Source organism: Asterias amurensis, chromosome 4 (genome assembly GCF_032118995.1).
Source record: "Asterias amurensis chromosome 4, ASM3211899v1".
Taxonomy (NCBI): Eukaryota; Metazoa; Echinodermata; class Asteroidea; order Forcipulatida; family Asteriidae; genus Asterias; species Asterias amurensis.
In genome coordinates, this window is record NC_092651.1 from 14,628,904 (window position 1) to 14,649,549 (window position 20,646).

The 20,646-nt window shown below is 39.7% G+C and overlaps 1 pseudogene; it reads left to right on the forward strand.

Moving 5' to 3' along the window:
• The window catches only part of LOC139936420 (uncharacterized), a 35,235-nt pseudogene that overhangs the window by 11,078 nt on the left and 3,511 nt on the right, over nt 1–20,646 (forward strand).

Sequence of the window (20,646 nt, forward strand, 5' to 3'; positions counted from 1 at the left end):
ATAGATGAATATAAACCTACAAACATTCACGTTGCAACTAAAAGCTGCATGTTAGTTTGATTCCTAATGCAATAACTTATTATTAAAGGCAATGCTACAGAGCCAACTTCATGGTTCTGCTTACTCATGGCTCTCTGCTTACTCATGGCTCTCTGCTTACTCATGGCTCTTTGCTTACTCATGGCTGTAATTACTTATGGCTCTGTGCTTACTCATGGCTGTGCTTACTCATGGCTCTCTGCTTACTCATGGCTGTACTTACTCATGGCTCTCTGCTTATTCATGGCTCTCTGCTTACTCATGGCCATGCTTACTCATGGCTATGCTTATACTCACGACTCTCTGCTTACTCATGGCTCTCTGCTTACTCATGGCTCTCTGCTTACTCATGGCTCTCTGCTTACTCGTGGCTCTCTGCTTACTCATGGCTGTGCTTACTCATGGCTGTCTGCTTGCTCATGGCTGTGCTTACTCATGGCGATGCTTACTCATGGCTCTGCTTATACTCATGACGCTCTGCTTACTCATGGCTCTCTGCTTACACATGGCTGTGCTTACTCATGGCTCTCTGCTTACTCATGGCTGTACTTACTCATGGTTCTCTGCTTACTCATGGCTCTCTGCTTACTCGTGGCTCTCTGCTTACTTATGGCTGTGCTTACTCATGGCTCTCTGCTTGCTCATGGCTGTGCTTACTCGTGGCTCTCTGCTTGCTCATGGCTGTGCTTACTCATGGCTCTCTGCTTACTCATGGCTCTCTGCTTGCTCATGGCTGTGCTTACTCATGGCTCTCTGCTTACTCAGTGTGTTTGTTCATGTATCTTTGTGCTTGTGTTGTTTTCTATGTGTTCATTGTCTACTAAGAGGATTTGTTTGTTTGTTTGATGGTTTGATTGTTTGTTTGAGTTTATGTGAGTTTGTTTTAGTGTCTGTTTTCAGTCTAGTAAGAGTTTTGTTTTCTAAGTATTTATTGTCTGGTTATCGTATTTGTTTGTTTGTTTATTTGTTTGTTTGTTTGTTTGTTTGTTTGTTTATTTGTTTGTTTGTGTGTTTGTGTGTGTGTGTGTGTTTGTTTGTTTGTTTGTTTGTTTGTTTGTCTGTTTGTCTGTTTGTCTGTTTGTCTGTTTGTCTGTGTGTCTGTGTGTCTGTTTGTCTGTTTGTCTGTTTGTCTGTTTGTCTGTTTGTCTGTTTGTCTGTTTGTCTGTTTGTCTGTTTGTCTGTTTGTCTGTTTGTCTGTTTGTCTGTTTGTCTGTGTGTCTGTGTGTCTGTTTGTCTGTTTGTCTGTTTGTCTGTTTGTTTGTCTGCTTGTCTGCTTGTCTGCTTGTCTGCTTGTCTGCTTGTCTGCTTGTCTGCTTGTCTGCTTGTCTGCTTGTCTGCTTGTCTGCTTGTCTGCTTGTCTGCTTGTCTGCTTGTCTGCTTGTCTGCTTGTCTGTTTGTCTGTTTGTCTGTTTGTCTGTTTGTCTGTCTGTCTGTCTGTTTGTCTGTGTGTCTGTGTGTCTGTGTGTCTGTTTGTCTGTTTGTCTGTTTGTCTGTTTGTCTGTTTGTCTGTTTGTCTGTTTGTCTGCTTGTCTGCTTGTCTGCTTGTCTGCTTGTCTGCTTGTCTGCTTGTCTGTTTGTCTGTTTGTCTGTTTGTCTGTTTGTCTGTTTGTCTGTTTGTCTGTTTGTCTGTTTGTCTGTTTGTTTTTAACATTACCTAATTTGTTACTATTTTGAGTCGTTTTTATCTTATTATGTTTGTTTACTCCAAAACATTGTTTTAAAGTTTGCCTTGATTTTGTATACAAATAAAACGCAATAAAGATACAAACTGTTTACTTTGTGAATTTTTGCTTTATTGTCTCTGAGTCTGGGATGGATGGGAACAATCAGGCTTGGGTGGTGCACTTCTGCCTATTTAGGTGTGTCATGTGACATCTCTTTAATGGGGGGGGGTGCACTTCTGCCTATATGTGTATGTGACATTTGCTAAATAGCGGGGCGGGAGGGGTGTTGGACTACTGCCTAATTAGGTATGTCATGTGACATTTCTTTAATAGGGGGCTGGGAATGGGGCTTTGGGGATGCACTTCTGCCTATGTCATGTGACATATTTCCTTATTTCCTTAATTGGGGGGGGGGGGGGGTAAACCTCTGGCTAATTAGGTATGTCATGTGACCTTAGTAGCGGGGGGGGGCTTTTTTTTAATAGCGGGCGGTGCTGGGGGTGCACTTAACTTTTTCGTATTAGCTGGGGGGTGCATTTCTGCCTGAGGGTATGTCATGTGACATTTCCTTAATAGGGGTGGGGTTGGGGGGGCAATGACTTCTGCCTTACTAGGTATGTCATGTGACAATTTCTCTGCAAGGGGGGGGGCGCTGCACTTGTCATGTGACATTTTGTTATTAGGGGGGTTGCACTTGAGGCTACTTAGGTTTGTCATATAATTAGGTCTCCATGTGACATGTTTTCATAAATGTCATGTGACATTTCCTTAATAGCGGGGGTGGGGGCGTTGTTCTGCCTTATTAGGTATGTCATGTGACATTTGTTTAATAAGGGGGGCTGGGTGTGCACTTCTGCCTTATTAGGTATATGTCATGTGACATTGTCATACATGGGTGGCACTTCTGGCTAATTAGGTATATGTCATGTGACGATTCCTTAGTAGGGGGTGATGGGGTGGGGGTGGGGCAAGGCTCTCTTCTGGTTATTTTAGGGGGGGTGCACCTCTGCCTAATAAGACTTGTTTGTGACATTTCTTTAATGGGGGGGGGGGGGCTGGGGTGCACCTCTGGCTAATAGGTATGTCATGTGACATATCCTTAATATGGGGATAGGGTGAACCTATGGCTAATAAGGTATGTCATGTGACATTTTCTTATTGGGGGGGTGCACTTCTGCCTATGTCATGTGACATTTAATGTGACATCCTTAATAGCAAGGGGGGAGGTTGCAGTCTTCTGGCTATTTTAGGGGGTGCACTTTTGCCTAGTTAGGCTTGTCTGTGACATTTCTTTAATGGAGGGGGGGGGGGGCAGGAGATGGGGTTGCACTCTGGCTAATAGGTATGTCATGTGACATATCCTTAACAGCGGAGGTGGGGGGGGGGGCGTTGCACTGCCTAATAAGATATGTCATGTGACATTTCTTTAATAGGGGGTGCACTTTTGCCTAATTAGGTATATGGCTAATTAGGTATGTCATGTGACATTTCTTTATTAGCTGGGGGTGCATTTCTGGCTAAGGGTATGTCATGTGACATTTCCTTAATGGTGGGGGTGGGGGGACTTCTGCCTTAGGTATGTCATTTCTATGGGGGCGCTGGGGGTGCACCTGTCATGTGAAATTTTGCTACACATTACAGTAAACGAGACATTTAATCTAAATATAGTTGAATTGAATTAAATTAATTAAAATCAAATTAAAAATCAAATTAAAAATTACTTTAAATTATTTTCACAATATTTTTAACTAAGTTAAACTACAATACACTAATCTAAAATAACTTACACTACACTTATGTAAACAGCACTAAAAAAAATAAACTAATCTAATCATTTAGCGGGGTGCCGCACGGAGCGCGGCATCCCGCTAGTCTATAATTAAATTTTAAAACTTTTATTAATTTGGTTTTCTTTCTTGGATTCTCGCCTCTTGAGGGCGCTGTGTTGCAGTTGCAGCCAGTTACCGTGACAAGTGAACACAAGTCATCGGAACACCTTTGCTATGAATTGGTGATTTTTCCTCGACCCTACACACCTTGGACACAGGTAAATACATATTGACTTATTACCTCCATTTACAGTGATAATTTTGGTGTTTGGATGATCAAAAGAAGTGTTTTTAATGACTTGTTTTGAAAGTTCTCTAACGTTAACGAAGTGAATGGGTTTTTATGCAGCACCTATTTCGTGATAATTTGTTCATGGAGTTATATTTTAATATCGTAGGAGGTCCTGTATCCGTGGTGTCCCTAAAATCGTGGCAAATCTTTTACCTCTCTGTGCGCAATGTAAGCAGTGCCTAGATAAAAATTGTGTGGTTTTTCATTTGCCAAGCAAAGAGTCTCCTCTCCATTGACCAAAACTTAGAAAAAACATAAGGCTCCGTAGCCCAGGCATGCCAGGTTGGACTCCTCCGTTGCAGGCAACGCAACGGAGTCCAGGGTATTAAGGTCCCGTACCATTGCGAACAATTTTCAAAAACCTGTGAAAAATATTTCTATCTAACTCGGGAGTCTGAACTTTTACTCGCATGTTCCTTGTAGTTACAACTCAAAGATCGCATTATTTAAAATTGTTGAATTTTCTCCTTTGGTATTAATATTTTGTGAAAAGAAAATTGAAATTAGCGTGTTCCGATCCCACGTCATGCACTAACTTCTGCGTAAACGTTTTCTTGCACTGATCACTAGCGGCCTACTATTTGCAGCCAAATCGCTGTCAACCTGCGTTAACCAAACACTAGTTAGTACTAGTTAGTGTTTGGTTAACGCAGGTTGACAGCGATTTGGCTGCAAATAGTAGGCCGCAAGTGATCAGTGCAAGAACTAAGCAGATGGATAATAGTCCGTGAGCAATTTACACAAAGCGCAGAACTATGCGATACCGGGCATTGTTGCCAAGGTTGGACTCCTCCGTTGCAGGCAACGCGACGGAGTCCAATTTTCAAAAATCTGTTACAAATATTTCTACCTAACTCGGGAGTCTGAACTTTTACTCACATGTTCCTTGTAGTTAGAACTCAAAGATCGCATTATTTAAAATTGTTGAATTTTCTCCTTTGGTGTTAATATTTTGTGAAAAGAAAATTGAAATTAGCGTGTTCCAATCCCACGTCGTTCACTAACTTCCGTGTAAACACTTTCTTGCACTGATCACTGGCGGCGCCATCAACTTGCGTCAACCACCCACTAAGCAGATGGATAATAGTCAGCGTATCTTTTTCCCAGGACAGATGAGGCCGTTCAATTGGCACATGCTAAGTGGCCACATCTGTCCTAGGAAAAAAACATACGCGCGCAGGAAAGCGCCCTCTGTTGTCTGTCTATATGACAAGAAGAAGCCATGTGAAATAAGCAAGATGGCGGCAGACGGCTTTGCTGCTTATAAATATTTTTAAAGAAAAAACTCACTTTGTAACCGAAATTCAACCTGAAACTCAAAAAAATTCTATTTGAGGTGTAGTGCTCCAAGTTCTATGCCTCCTGGATTTTAAATGTGTATTGGAGGAGTTGAAGGCGATTTGTTGGCACCTAACCAGTTGACGGCGAATAGCGGCAAGACAACCATGACAATGCGCTGCACTCTAAAGCCATGCGCACTTGGGCTCACACTATCAATTGGTATACGATGATCAACACCTTGTTAGCTGTGAACTCGTTGAGAATATAAAGGGACATCATGAGTATATGAACGAAATTTCAGCTTCTCAAATCAGGTAAATAAAGAAAATTGTTGTCAAACTTGTGTTCGCATTGTAAAGAACCTTTATACCCAGGACATCAGTGCAGTGGCACTGACTGACGTCCTACCAAGGCTACGAGCATTGCATCTTGTGCTAAGACTTCATGAGCCGATAGCATTTTTTCCTAGGACAAATGAGGCCACTTTTTACCATAAATTAGCGCATGCTAACCGTCCCAAGAAAAAAAATATATGAGCGAAGGAAAGCGCCCTCTGTTGTCCGCACATATACAAAAAGCACTGTGAAAAAGCAAGAGGCAAGAATTTGCTGCGCGCTTAGAATTTTTTGGGGTTTTTTTTACAAGAAAAAAAACTTGATATTTGTAACCGAAATTTAACCGGAAATTTATGAAAATTCTACTTGAGCTGAAATATTTTTATGCCTCCTGGATTTGTATATTATTGGAGTAGTTGATGGCGACTTAACGGCACCTACCCTGTTTTGACGACGAATAGCGGCGAGATAATGCACTGTACTCAAAGCCATGCGCACTTTGGCTCACATTTCACTATCAAGTGGTACACGATGATCAACATCGCCAGTGCAGAACTTCGACATATTTTCGGATATAATTTCTTCCATGGATATATTTGTTAGCTGTGAACTCTTATTAAAATTTAACATCTTATTAAAATTTAACATCTATTATAGCAGTGAACTCCTTGAGAATATAGTGAGGGACACTATGAATATATGAAAAGAATTTCAGCTTCTCAAATCAGGTGAAAAATAAAGTAAATTGTAGTCAAACCTGTGTTCACATTGTAAAGAACCTTTTTACCTTTATACGTCAGTGCAGTGGCACTGACTGACGTCCTACCAGGGCTAAAGGCTCTACTGGTTACTTGCACCTTTTCTCAATTTCTCTGATTTCTCTGGGGGGGGGGGGGGGGGCGCTGCACTTGTCATGTGGCATTTTGTTATTGTGGGGGGGGGGGGGGGGTTGCACTTAAGGCTAATTAGGTATGTCATATAATTAGGTCTGCATGTGACATGTTTTTATAAATGTCATGTGACATTTCCTTAATAGCGGGGCTGGAGGCGTTGTTCTCTGCCTTATTAGGTATGTCATATGTGACATTTGTTTAATGGGGGCCTGGGTGTGCATTTCTGCCTTATTAGGTATATGTCATGTGACATTTCCATACATGGGGGGGGGGCACTTCTGGCTAATTACATGTAGGTATATGTCATGTGACATTTCCATAGTAGGGAGTGGGGTGTTGGGGGGCAAGGACTTCTGCCTCATTAGGTATGTCATGTGACAATTTCTCTGCAGGGGGGGGGGCGCTGCACTTGTCATGTGACATTTTGTTATTTGGGGGGGGGGGGTGCACTTAAGGCTAATTAGGTATGTCATATAATTAGGTCTCCATGTGACATGTTTTCATAAATGTCATGTGACATTTCCTTAATAGCGGGGGTGGGGGCGTTGTTCTCTGCCTTATTAGGTATGTCATGTGACATTTGTTTAATAGGGGGCTGGGTGTGCACTTCTGCCTTATTAGGTATATGTCGTGTGACATTTCCATACATGGGGAGGGGGGCACTTCTGGCTAATTAGATATTTCGTGTGACATTTCTTTAATAGGGGGTCTGGCTTGGGGGTGCACTTTTGCCTAGTTAGGTATATCTATGGCATTGGGGGGGGGGGGGTGCACTTCCGGCTAATTATGTCATGTCACATTTTCTTAATAGCGGGGGTGGGGGGGGACTTCAGGTATGTCATATGTGACATTTTTCTGTGGGTCGCTGGGGGTCCACTTGTCATGTGACATTTTGTTATTAAGGGGGGGCAGGTGGCACTTGAGCTGGCTACTTGGGTATGTCATGTGACATTTTCCTAGCGGAGGGGGGGGGGGGGGTTGATGGGCTTCTGCCTAATTATGTACATGTCATGTAATTAGGTATGTCATGTCATTTTTAACCAATGTCATGTGACATTTCCTTAATAGCAGGGGTGGGGGGGGGGCATTGTTCTTCTCCCAGGTTGAAATTCCAGTTGAACCTAGTTAAACTGGGTTTAACTGGAACTAGTTGAAACCAGTTAATAAACTAGTTAAACACAGTTAAAACCAGTTGGTTTAATATGGAAAATGGACAGAGACCAACTGGTTTATAATTTCAACCTAGTTGAACACGGTTAAACCTAGTCAAAACCAGTTGGTTAATATGGAAAATGGACGAGTTTGGTCACTTTCCAGTTGAACCAGTTGACCCCAGTTAACTAGGTTCAACTGGAATTTTGACCTGGGCTGCCTTATTAGGTTAGTCGTAAAACTGCATCACTACATCCATCATGGCACAAAACTGCACTACACATTACAGTAAACTAGACATTTAATCTAAATTTAGTTGAATTGAATTAAATTAAATAAAATCAGATTAAAAATCAAATTAAAAATCAAAATAAAAATTCCTTTAATTTTCACAATATTTTTAACTAAGTTAAACTTCAATACACTAATCTAAAATAACTTACACTACACTTATGTAAACAGCACTAAATAAACTAATCTAATCATTTAACGGGGTGCTGTGCAAAGGGCGCCTCTTGAGGGCGCTGTGTTGCAGCCAGTTACTGTTTTTTTTTCCACCGTGACAAGTGTACACTAATCATACAAAGATTTACGGAAGACCTTTGCTATGAATTGGTGATTTTTCCTCGACCATACAGATCTTAGACACAGGTAAATACATATTGACTTATTATATTTCCATTTACAGTAATAATTTTGGTGTTTGGATGATCAAAAGAAGTGTTTTTTTATGACTTGAGAAGTGAATGGGTTTTTATGCAGCATCTATTTCGTGATAATTTTTTCATAGAGTTACATCGTAGGAGGTCCTGTTTCCGTGGTGTCCCTAAAATCGTGGCAAATCTTTTACCTCTCTGTGCGCGATGTAAACAGTGCCTAGATAAAAATTGTGTGGTTTTATGCGCCAAGCAAAGAGTCTCCTCTCCATTGACCAAAACTTAGAAAAAACACAACACAAGTAGGTATGTGACAAAACGAGGCATATAACCAACACGACGTATGAAGCTAAACCACGAATGGTTGTCATTAAAATACGCATACGCAAGTTGTGATCTCTTGCAGTCGTAATGTTGTGTTTATTTTTTAGCCAATACTATTTTCTGTATTAAATGTTTCTAAAGTTCAACCCCGTCATATTTTGTAGCGTTACTGCTTTGGGTAAACTGTCTACTGACACCTTTTAATGGTTGGATCATGAATGGAGGTTTTCTTACCCTGTGTTCACACTATTTCCCAAATAAACAGTGTGATTTGCATATTCATGAATATGCATTTAGGGTGAAGTTCAACCCAGTGTTTTGCATCTCAGTTTGTTAACACGGGAGGGCGCCAAAAAGCTCTAAAAGGTGCTCATAGATTCATAGCCGCACCAAATGCTTGTGCTAATTAATATTCAAAAATTATTTTAAAAACTACTTTAGGTATCTGTACCTCTTGAAAACCAATCAAATATACTTTCGTACAACTAATAAAACATCTGATTTCTTTTCAATTTTTGGCAGGTCAGCTTTTTGAAATTTTTGCTTATTAGGCCATACCCTGGAAAAAACACAGACAAATAATGTGTTTTTTCCTAAACCGGTGCAAGTATGATCACTTTTTCACTTCCCAAGCCAAATAGGACCAACCTCAAAGCCTATATTTTTCACGTCTCCTCAAAAGCTGAAGCACATACATGTAGCACCCAGGTTGTGATAAATTGTTATAGGCCCTTAGCGACACAGTTAATTGCATGACCCCAAAACAATATTTATTAAAAAGAATTTGAGGGCATGGAAATAATTATGATAACCCAGTTTTGCGCATGACTTTTGGCCTAAAGTGGCACTCTGACAACGAATGGGGCTTATTCATCTCTTGTTACCTCTTGGCTATTGTAAAAATATATTACATCAAAGATAATTGAGCTAAAACAGAACACGAACAAACATAAACAATAGTATAAATTCCCCCTTTTAAAAACCTTTTTCTTTTCCGAAGAAAGCAACAATAATAAGCCCAAACACTCTGAACAGAAACCGAGACACAAAGTCATTTATTTATATTTGGCTCTTCTAATTGTGTTTTTTTTAGATCTAAATAATTTGTTTTAGTGTTCGGGCGCAAGCAATTTCAAAATATACCAATACTTGTTAGCAATGACAATTAATTACGAAGAGGCTTTGAAAAGACAGGAAAATGCAGGAACACGAAGGGGCTTTGAAAAGACAGGAAAATGCAGGAACACAAAGTTATAATAATTACCAGGAATATCACTACCGAGTAAGCATTAATCGTAATAATTATTATGAACCGGTAGGCCTATATCTCATTTACAAAAAACTGATATAGATAATAATAATAATAGGGGTGGTGGGGGGGGGGGAGGTTCACTTCTGGCTGATTAGGTGTGTCATGTGAAAATTCCGTAACAGCTGGGGAGGGGGCGGGGCACTTCTGGCCAATATGTATTAGCCGGGGGGGGTACTTCTTCCTAGTTAGCTATGTCCTGTGACATTCCCTTAATAAAGGGGGGGGGGGTGCACTTCTGGCTATGTCGTTAGTGACGTTACCTTATGGCGGTGCGGGGGGGGGGGGTGTTGGACTACTGCCTAATTAGGTATGTCATGTGACATTTCTTTAATAGGGGGGGGGGTGGGGCTTTGGGGATGCACTTCTGCCTATGTCATGTGACATTTCCTTAATGGGGGGTAAAGCTCTGGCTAGTCATGTGACTTTAATATCAGGGGGGGGGCAGGGGTATTCTTTAATAGGGGGTGGTGCTGGGGTGCACTTTTGCCTTATTAGGTATGTCATGTGACATTTCCGTATTAACTGGGGGGTGGACTTCTGCCTAAGGGTATGTCATGTGACATTTCCTTAGTAGGGGGGGGGGTGGGGGCCGGGTCTTCTGCCTTACATTTGTAGGTGTGTCGTGTGACATTTCTCTGGGGGGCGCTCCACTTGTCATGTGACATTTTGTTTTGGGGGGGGGGGGGGTTGCACTTGAGGCGAATTAGGTATGTCATATAGTTAGGTCTGCATGTGATATTTTCATAAATGTCATGTGACATTTCCTTAATAGCGGGGGTGGGGGCGTTGTTCTGACTTATTAGGTTGTCATGTGACATTTGTTTAATAAGGGGGGCTGGGGTGCACTTCTGCCTTATTAGGTATATGTCATGTGACATTTCTTTACTAGGGCGGTACCTTCTGCCTTATTAGGTATGTCATGTGACATTTTTTAATAGGGGCTGGGGGTTGCACTTCTGCCTTATTTGGTATATGTTATATGACATTTCCTTACATGGGAGGGGGGTGCACTTCTGGCTAATTAGGTATATGTCATGTGACATTTCCTTACTAGGGGGGGTGCACTTCTGGCTAATTAGGTATTTGACATGTTTTTAATAGCGGGGAGGGGGGTTGCACTCCTGGCTAATTAGTGGGTCATGTGACATTTCCTAAATGTTCTGCCTAAAGGTATATATGTAATCTGACATGTCCTTATTAGCTGGGGGGGGTGTTGGACTTCTGCCTAATTAGAATAGGTATGTCTTAAGACATTTTTTTTAATAGGGGGCGGCCTGGGTGGGGGATGCACTTCTGCCTATGTCATGTGACATTTCCTTATTATGTTAATATTGGGGGGGGGTGCACTTCTGGCTAATTAGGTATTTAATGTGACATCCTTAATAGCAAGGGGGGTGCAGTCTTCTGGCCATTTTAGGAGGGGGGGGTACTTCTGCCTATAGGGTTGTCTGTGAAATTTCTTTAATGGAGGGGGGGGGGGGCGAGAGATGGGGACGGGCTGGCTAATAGGTACATGTATGTCATGTGACATCCTTAACAGCGAGGGGGGGGGGGGTGCACTGCCTAATTAGATATGTCATGTGACATTTCTTTAATAAGAGGTGGGGCTGGGGGTGCACTTTTGCCTGATTAGGTATTTGGCAGGCGGAGTGCATTCATGTCACATTTTCTTAATAGCAGGGAGGGGGGCTGCACTTCTGGCTAATTAGGTATGTCATGTGACATTTCTGTATAAGCTGGGGGTGCACTTCTGTCTAAGGGTATGTCATGTGGCATTTCCTTAATAGGGGGGTGGGGGGGCTTTTGCCTTATTAGGTATGTCATATGTGACATTTCTCTGGGGGGCGGTTGGGGGTGCATGTCATGTGACATTTTGTTATTAGGGGGGCAGGGTGGCACTTGAGGCTTATTGGGTATGTCATGTGAAATTTTTCTAGCCGGGGGGGGGGGGAGGGGGGGGGGTTGTTGATGGGCTTCTGCCTAATTATGTATGTCATGTAATTGGGTATGTCATGTGATTTTTCATCAATGTCATGTGACATTTCCTTAATAGCGGGGGGGGGGGGGCGTTGTTCTGCCTTAATAGGTAGGTTCATCATGGCACAAAACTGCGCTACACATTACAGTAAACTAGACATTTTATCTAAATTTAGTTGAATTAAACTAAATTAATTAAAATCAAATTAAAAATCAAATTAAAAACCAAATAAAAAACAAAATTAAAAATTCCCTTAAATTATTTTACAATATTTTTAACTTAGTTAAACTACAATATACTAATCTAAAATAACTTACACTACACTTATGTAAACAGCACTATATAAATGAATCTAATCATTTAACAGGGTGCCTAGTCTATAATTAAATTTTAAAACTTTTATTAATTTCTTTTTCTTTCTTGGATTCTCGCCTCTTGAGGGCACTGTGTTGCAGCCAGTTGCTGTTTTTTTTCCACCGTGACAAGTGTATACAAATCATACAAAGATTTACGGAACACGTTTGCTATGAATCGACCCTACAGACCTTGGACACAGGTAGATACATATTGACTCATTATATTTCCAATTACAGTAATAATTTGGGTGTTTGGATGATCAAAAGAAGTGTTTTTATGACTTGTTTTTGAAGGTTCTCTACCGAAACGAGGTGAATGGGTTTTTATGCAGCACCTATTTCGTGATAATTTGTTGATGGAGTTATAATATCGTAGGTGGTCCTGTTTCTGTGGTGTCCCTAAAATCTTTGACAAATCCTTTACCTCTCTGTGTGCGATGTAAACAGTGCCTAGATAAAAATTTTGTGGTTTTATGCGCCAAGCAAAGAGTCTCCTCTCCATTGACCAAAACTTAGAAAAAACACTTAGGTACATGTATGTGACAAAACGAGGCATATAACCAACACGACGTATGAAGCTAAACCACGAGTGGTTGTGATTAAAATACGCATGCGCAAGTTGTGATTAGTCTCTTGCAGTCGTAATGTTGTGTTTATTTTGTGGTTACTTATTACTTAATACTTGCACTTGTAGTTGTAAGTTGTATTGTGTAAATGCAAAAAGTTTGGTAATTTAGCCTTTAGGCATTTCTACAAACAAGTTACAAAAATATGTCATATGTTGAGGCCTTGTTAAAATGTTTGCCCACCGAAAAAGTATCATTAAACACTATTTCAATTCACAATTCATGATAATCAAATCATGTGACTGAATATTTTTCTGAACATTCTGAAAAAAAAGTACAGGAAAGAAGCCATGCGCCTTATTAGCCCTGGCGGCCTTACACTTTCATTTTGTACTACAGTGACGTCCTGGACATCAGGGTACATTTCTGGGGCGGAAAATGTTCACAGCTTCATAACTCAAATCTTACCTGCAACAAGCCACAAATTTCAACAGATTCACATTCTATTCCTCACAAATCCGTCATTTTTGTGAAATAATGCAGCTTCCAAGGTTAAAGAATTCCTGTTTTGATCAATGCTCACAGTTGTTTTCCATGCGTACGCGTACATTTGCGTACATTTTGACTGCTCTTTGAGGACACCATATGCTCAAGCGTCACGTTCACTTCATTTTTATTTTTATTTTGCATTATTATTTTTATTTAGGTGTGCACAATGGGCGCTCGCACTCACAAACATGAACACAAACGCACACACGCAAGCACACACGTGGGGAATTCTTTAACGTTGGAAGCTGCATTATTTCACGAAAATGGCGGGATTTGTGAGGAATATATGAGGACCAAAACCCACCGCAAAAAAATATATGCCGCCATGGAATGTGAATCTGTTGAAAATTAGGGGCTTGTTGCAGGTAAGATTTAAGTTATGAAGCTGTGAAATTTTTCCGCCCCAGAAACAGGCCTAAACAGTTAGGGCTCTGTTCCTGTGTACAGAGAAAGAGGCCTATATAGGGCTAGTGCCTTATAAATATGATTTTCTTATATTTTTGGAGATTTTAATTTTTAACCCTCATAGTCATATCAATATTGTTATTAATATTAAAGTTTAAACATCAGCTTGTTGATTCAATTATCACAGTTTATTTATACGCTTTATTTTAAATATCAAGAAAAAAAAAATAAATAAATAAAAAATCAGATTTGAAAGCCAGTAATTATTCACACTTTTTATTAGTATTGTTATTATTTTTTTTTCAAGTTACCATGGTGATTTTGGTGAACAGTAAGGATGTTAGTCAGTGCCGTGCACTTCTGCCTGGGTTTAATTCTCCCTTACAATAGGAACACAAAGTTGACTAAAATTTACATTATTTTTTACCTGATTTGAGAAGTTGAAAGTCCATATTCTTAGTACTTCTAGAAACTATAAGGCTCCCCGTGAGCCTTAGAGGTCTAATATTTTGGGCCTCCTTAACGCTACACATGTTGAAATTGGCGTTGATTGATGAAAGTTTTACAACCATTAGCCACCAATAACCGAGGATTCCTTTGAACTACACTACCCTAAACTTATCCAAAACACTCAATATACATTCATGGTGCTTGTATTACTTTTTGTTGAGTTAGATTAAAAAACATCTTTAAAAAAAGCTCTGCGTTCTTGATGCAATCACAGACATAAAGAATATATAGACGGACAGTAGGGGGGCGCCGAACTGTAATTTTGTACTTTATCAAACCATGGGCGAAAGTGTATTTACGTCACGCCTTTTTGCACACTTTGATACGCCGTGTGCGAGAACTTCAAAGGGAAATTCGCTTAATTTGAAAAGAGATTTTCATGTGTAAAATAATTTGTAAATAAACAAATCTACAGACAGGAAACCCCCCAGAATAAAATAAATCCATTAAACAATTTTATTTAGGTTAAAAAGAAAGATTTTTGATATCAATTCAAAACACTAAGTGTCAAGAAAGAGAAAGTAAACTTTTCTTAAAAAGTTGCTCTCTACAACCAACCTCCTCAACCATAGAAAAAGTATACATACTTTTTCTATGGTTGAGGAGGGGCCATTTGGTTGTAGAGAGCAACTTTTGGACTACACATGTGTCCATTCTCCATGAGTCAAGGTATCGCCCACAACAGATCACAAAGGATTTAACTCTCAGGAAAAGTTATTTTTACAGCTGGAAAGTCTTTTATGTTTTCAATGCATGAAAGAACAAACTTTCACCTCAGAATGTAATAACATGTCATGAGCATTCCAGGTGACCAAAAAATAAAGCGTTGAACATATTGAGAAGTAAAAAAACTTGCGATGCGACAGAAAAACAATAGTGAGTACCAAGTTTTTAAATGTTTTTTAATATAACTCAACAAAAGGGAAATAAAAGCATCATCAATGTATTGAGTGTGTGGGATAAGTTTTGATTGTGTACACTGGGATAGTACAAATGAAATTGTAGTTATTGGTGGCTGACGGTCGTAAAACGTCATCTATCAACTCTGATTTTAAAAACATAGCGTTAGGCCCTTCTTGCATTGTTTGTCGCACGCAAAGTATAAACAGGGTACAGGCCTGTAAATTTAAATGATGTCTGTGTGTGTGGCTGGATGGTGCGTTTGTATACTGTGTGATTATGTGCGTTGTGTTTTGTGCGATCACAAGCTGGTCAGCGGTACCTTTGCATGAATCTTTTTAGTGTAATAATCCCCGTGTTATACCAGCAGGGCCTGATGCAACAAATAGGATAACAAATTAGTTTGTGGTGGGTTCAAACTGAAGAATTGGTGACCTGTTGAATTTGAAATACTTAACGATTTTGGTGGGAGAAAATGTAACGAATTTGCATCCAACGTTCTTGTGAGGTCATGCAAGTAATGGTGGCTTCTTATTGGCCAGCAACTCACCACGCCGCAATGCATTATGCATTTTTCCCACCAAAGTCGTTGGCAAATGTATTGAAAAACATAAGGCCCCCAAAACGAGTTGGTAAAGGCGCTTGCCTTCGCAGCTTCGCCGCTCGTGGTGATATTCTTTTTTCGTGCGTTACATTTTTGGGGTTGTGCGTGCCATCCGGTGTGCCACGTGCGCCTTGACTAAAGGCTAACCCTAACATCAAGGACAACACTGTAGTATAATAAATACAAACTTGAAAGGCCTCCAGTGCTTTATAGTTATTTGGCATGGTGAGTGTCTCTCTGTGCTTGAGCAACTTTGTGACTGTAAAATATTCCAGTGTTAGTGTATCACAAAGTAATCGGAGTTCCTTATTGACATTCTGCCAAATCTATTCAATTGAGATCTTGCTTTTCAAAGCAAGAAGATGTATCCTACAGCATGTTAGCACACACATACATGTACTTGATTTATTTTATCATTGATCTGCATTGTATTGTATTTTGTCAAGGATTTGTTCACGCATCCTTGACAAGGATGCTGTGAAAACATCTTGCCACAGCCTTTTGTTTGTGGCATTATGCAGGCCTGATACTTCTTGGAGGCAAGGAAGGTGATTGCCTCCTACAATGTACGTTCTCCCTTTATGAAAGAGCAATTCATTGGTGCCCTTGCCCTTTCAAAAAACGAAGCATACAAGCATGCATTATAATTTATATTATTTTATTTTAGGCCTGTTCGGTACATAGTAGGCTCCCTACATGTACATTACATTGTAGGGTGTCATGGCTGAGCGGATAGGAGCACTGAACTCCAGCTCTGGTGCGCTTGTTCAGCAGAGTGTGGGTTCGATTCCTGGTCGTAACACTTGTGCAAGAGCAATGACACATAACTATAGATGCTTCTCTCCACCCAGGGGTAAATGGGTAACTGTGAGAGCAGAGATGGTTCTTGTGATTGATTTAGGCGAGAAACGCATATTAATTTTGCACAGGATGTATACTACCCAGGGAGCTGTGATGGTTTAAGAAATGATTTAAAGCCCAGTGACCAGGGGTAATAATGTTGGAAGCGCTTCGAGACGCCCTTCGGGTGTGAAAAGCACTATATAAAAACTGGTTATTAGTATTACTATTGTAGTGGATTGCCTATAACAAAATAAATTTATCTTTGGTCTGCAGATTTGATGAGTTCCACTTTGGCAAGTTCATCAATATGTATCTCAAGCAAGTGTTCTTCTTTGACATCCATCCACCACTTGGCAGGTTATTGAGTGCAGGAGCTGGCTACATGGCTGATACCAATGTCACGTTTCCCTTAGAGAGGATCGGGGATGGTAAGAGAATCATGTTGTTAAGGGTGCTTTTTAATTACCCAAACCAGAAGCATGTTTGAGCTTTGGTCATTGGTTGAGTGTTTTTTTCATGCGTTTGATTGAACCACGGTAACAGTGACAAGGCTGGTCTGACCAAACAGTAACCGACGTAAAAGTAGCTATAAATATAAATATGAATAGTAAACTTGCGGGTACAACCATGAGTAAAGTCTCTTTTGAATGAGTGGTGGCTCTGAAAAGAGCCGGTTTGGTCTTGGCGTTTCAAACAGTATACTCCTGCTCATCTTTCTCCTGAATACGAGCAGAGTATACTGTTGGAATTATCAAGACCAAACCAGCTCTTTTCAGAACCACCACTCCTTCAAAAGAGATTTTACTCAGGGCTATTCATATTTATAGTAACTCTTATTCTCCACACCATGCAAAACTTCAAACACCACATAGTAACCAACTTGTTGGCTCGGTTAGGCTTAGTTTCAAGATGGCTGACTCTAAAAACGTTTTCAAATTATTCAAATTATTCAAATTATTCCTTAAAAAAATTGGAATACCCTGAATCATAACAACTAAATAATAATTATAAAATCACAAAGACTAATTTCCATTAGTTGAATAAAAACAACGTTGTATATTTTAAGAACATGAACTTTTTAGAGATGTTACTACAAAACAAACTACATGTTCAGCCAAAGTACATGTACATGTATTCACTGCAAAATTGCGTATCCAAATTAGTTACAAATATTTGTTTTAAATGGTTTCCTAATTGTTCACTTGTAATATTTATGACACGAGGCTGTATCTGAATTAGAGGGCTATAGCCAGGGTCATGACTATTTTTACACCTTACCTGATGAACTTTTCATTCCACAAAGTTTTCCTGTTAAAGGGACATGTTTCCTTTGATCGGGCGTGTTGGCCTATGAAAAAGCCTTTGAAACCGTTTGTTATAGAATGCATATTGTGAGAAAGATACCTTTAAAAGTAGAATATGACCCACACAAACATGCCTCAAAATTGCATGGTTTTCCTTTTACTTGGCATGCTTGGTTATGGTACATGGCATGCCATTTTGTTCAGTCTAATTTTTTACTCCACTAAATGGCGGACCATTTTAGTTCAGGAAGTAAAAGACAGATCACAACCGGCAATGTTGAGGCATACTTGTGTGGATTATTGTAGGTTACTTTAGGTTTACTTTTTTTAAACAAAAAATGGTTACAACATTTTTCATAGACCAACTCACCAGGGCCTAACTTCATAACGCTGCTTAAAGACAGTGGACACTTTTGGTAATTGTCAAAGACTAGTCTTCATAGTTGGTGTATCTCAGCATTAGGCCTGGGCGAATTATTCGAATATCCGGTTAATGGCGAATAGGTTTTCCTATCCGTAACCGCGAATGCCTTTTTTTTCTTAACCGGATATCCGCATAGGGCGCGAATAGCTATTTATAAACCGGATAGTTCTGTAATTACAACCAAGTAACCGGATATTCTTTAATATCCGAATATCCGCGGACGTCGGGCGACAACTGACATGAATGTTTTGTCTGAATCCAAATGAAACTTCTATTAAGACAGTATAAAACAGCATAAATTAAGTATATAACTATGCTCACCTCCGTGAAGAGTTAAAACAATGACATTTCTGACGTAATTTGTTCAAAGATTACAAAAGTTTTCCTTCACGTAGAGTCATCCACGATCAAAAGAAAAAGCAAATCGCCATCTTTAAATTAGATCCGGTCATTTTTATGAATGAACCGAGTGACACTGTCTAAAACTAATATCAATCCGCCCAGAAGATCTCATTCACAAACGAACAGCGCCCTCTAGCGACAAAAAAAAAAATTTTTTAAATATTTTTATTTTTTAATTTTTTTAATAGCGCCCTCTAGCGGCGAAAAAAAATATTCGAATATACGGTTAATTTCGGATAGTTGGCCAGCGGTATCCGAATAACAATATTTCACTATTCGCCCAGCACTACTCAGCATATATGCATAAAATAACAAACTTGTGAAAATTTTAGCTCAAGTTGCGAGATAATAATGAAAGAAAAATAGCCTTGTCACACAAAGTTGTGTGCTTTTAGATGGTTGATTTCGAGACCAAGTTTTAAATCTGAGGTCTCGAAATCACATTTGTGGTAAATTACTTCTTTCTCAAATACTATGGCACCACTTCAGAGGGAGCCGTTTCTCACTATGTTTTTTTATACCATCAACCTCTCCCCATTACTTTTCACCAAGAAAGGTTTCATGCCAATAATTATTTCGAGTAATTACCAATAGTGTCCACTGTCTTTAACAATAATTTTGTGCGGTACGCACCAGAGGGTTAGCATGCCTCTTCGGTAGCTTACGGCTAGCAGCGCTATGAAATGGTAATCACGCAGTAAGCACAAAATCGGCCACTAAGCAATGCTATGAAATTAGGCCCTGATCTAGTGCAACATGTCACTTTAACAGCCAACTTTCAAATGTGGGCTAAGATGACCCTTTGACTTGTCCCAGAAACTGCCACAAAGGGTAATTGTCAACTTGTCATTGTGAACTTGTTAGGTACTTTGATGTTATCTATCTAAAGAGAACAGTATGTCAAGGAAAAGAAACAGTAGTCTACATGCTCTGTCGACATTTTGTTTTAGAAATGGTTATTTAAAAAAAATTGTAACTAAAATGTTGAAGTCGAAGAAATTTTTCCAGTTTCATTGAAACTGTCGAACCGTACTTTTTATTTGGGTGTATTAGCTCGCTGTTATAAAAGTCGCAACGTTTGTTTAAAGCTTTAATGGTTCAAAACAACAGTATTACAGTTTTTCTATTTCTTTCATTGTCTTCGGAATTGAATTGATGCTGTGCAATTGGACAACATTTATTTAACTATTGTTTGAAGTTTTGCATGATGTGGATAAATTTAAAGAAACTATAAATACATGATGAACTTAAGGGTACACCCATGTGCAAATCTTTTTAGTGGGAGTGTTGGCTCTGAACAGAGCCGCTGTACTCTGCTCGTCGTCAAGAGAATGCAGGACTACCGATGGTGATGGAGCTTGTGAGTTGGTTGCTGGCTGGATGTGCAGGTAACCTTATTCCGGTAAGCATAATTTTGCTGGGCTTAGCTATTTTGTTGTGTTTAAACAGCTCTATGAAAATGGTGCTGGTCCAAAGACAGCAATTGAATGTAGTTTTATAAGACATGAAGGTTTGCATGGTGGAATGATAATGAGATATATTTTTGCGGTGACATGTAGATAAATCTCTTTTGATAAAAACGCCTTTTGCACATTTGAGAGCGAAATTTGATAACGACGCATGTATATTCTTTCCCTGATGGTGGGACGAGTATAGAGTCCAACTGTTGAGTCCTCCCATTCCTCTCACAACCGCCATCAATCAAAAGAGATTTATTTAGATGGTATCATCGCAAATATGTTTCATAATTTTAAAAATGCATTTAATAATGCATTGATGTTATTATGTATTCAATGCATTCAATGTTAATGTTGGTTGTTTTTCCCTGGTTTCTTCAGGCTTATTACGGAGGTGAAGCTCGCTGCGATCAAGAGGTTGGAATACAGGGTGACTATGACCCTACTGAGTTAGTGTGTGGAGCATGCTCAGATGTATCCAGGGCTCAGGTAGGGGGTTTTACACCAAAGTTTTATTTCTTGTTTTTATGTATTGTTTAACCCGGGGAGACCAACACTGCTTTTTTAATGG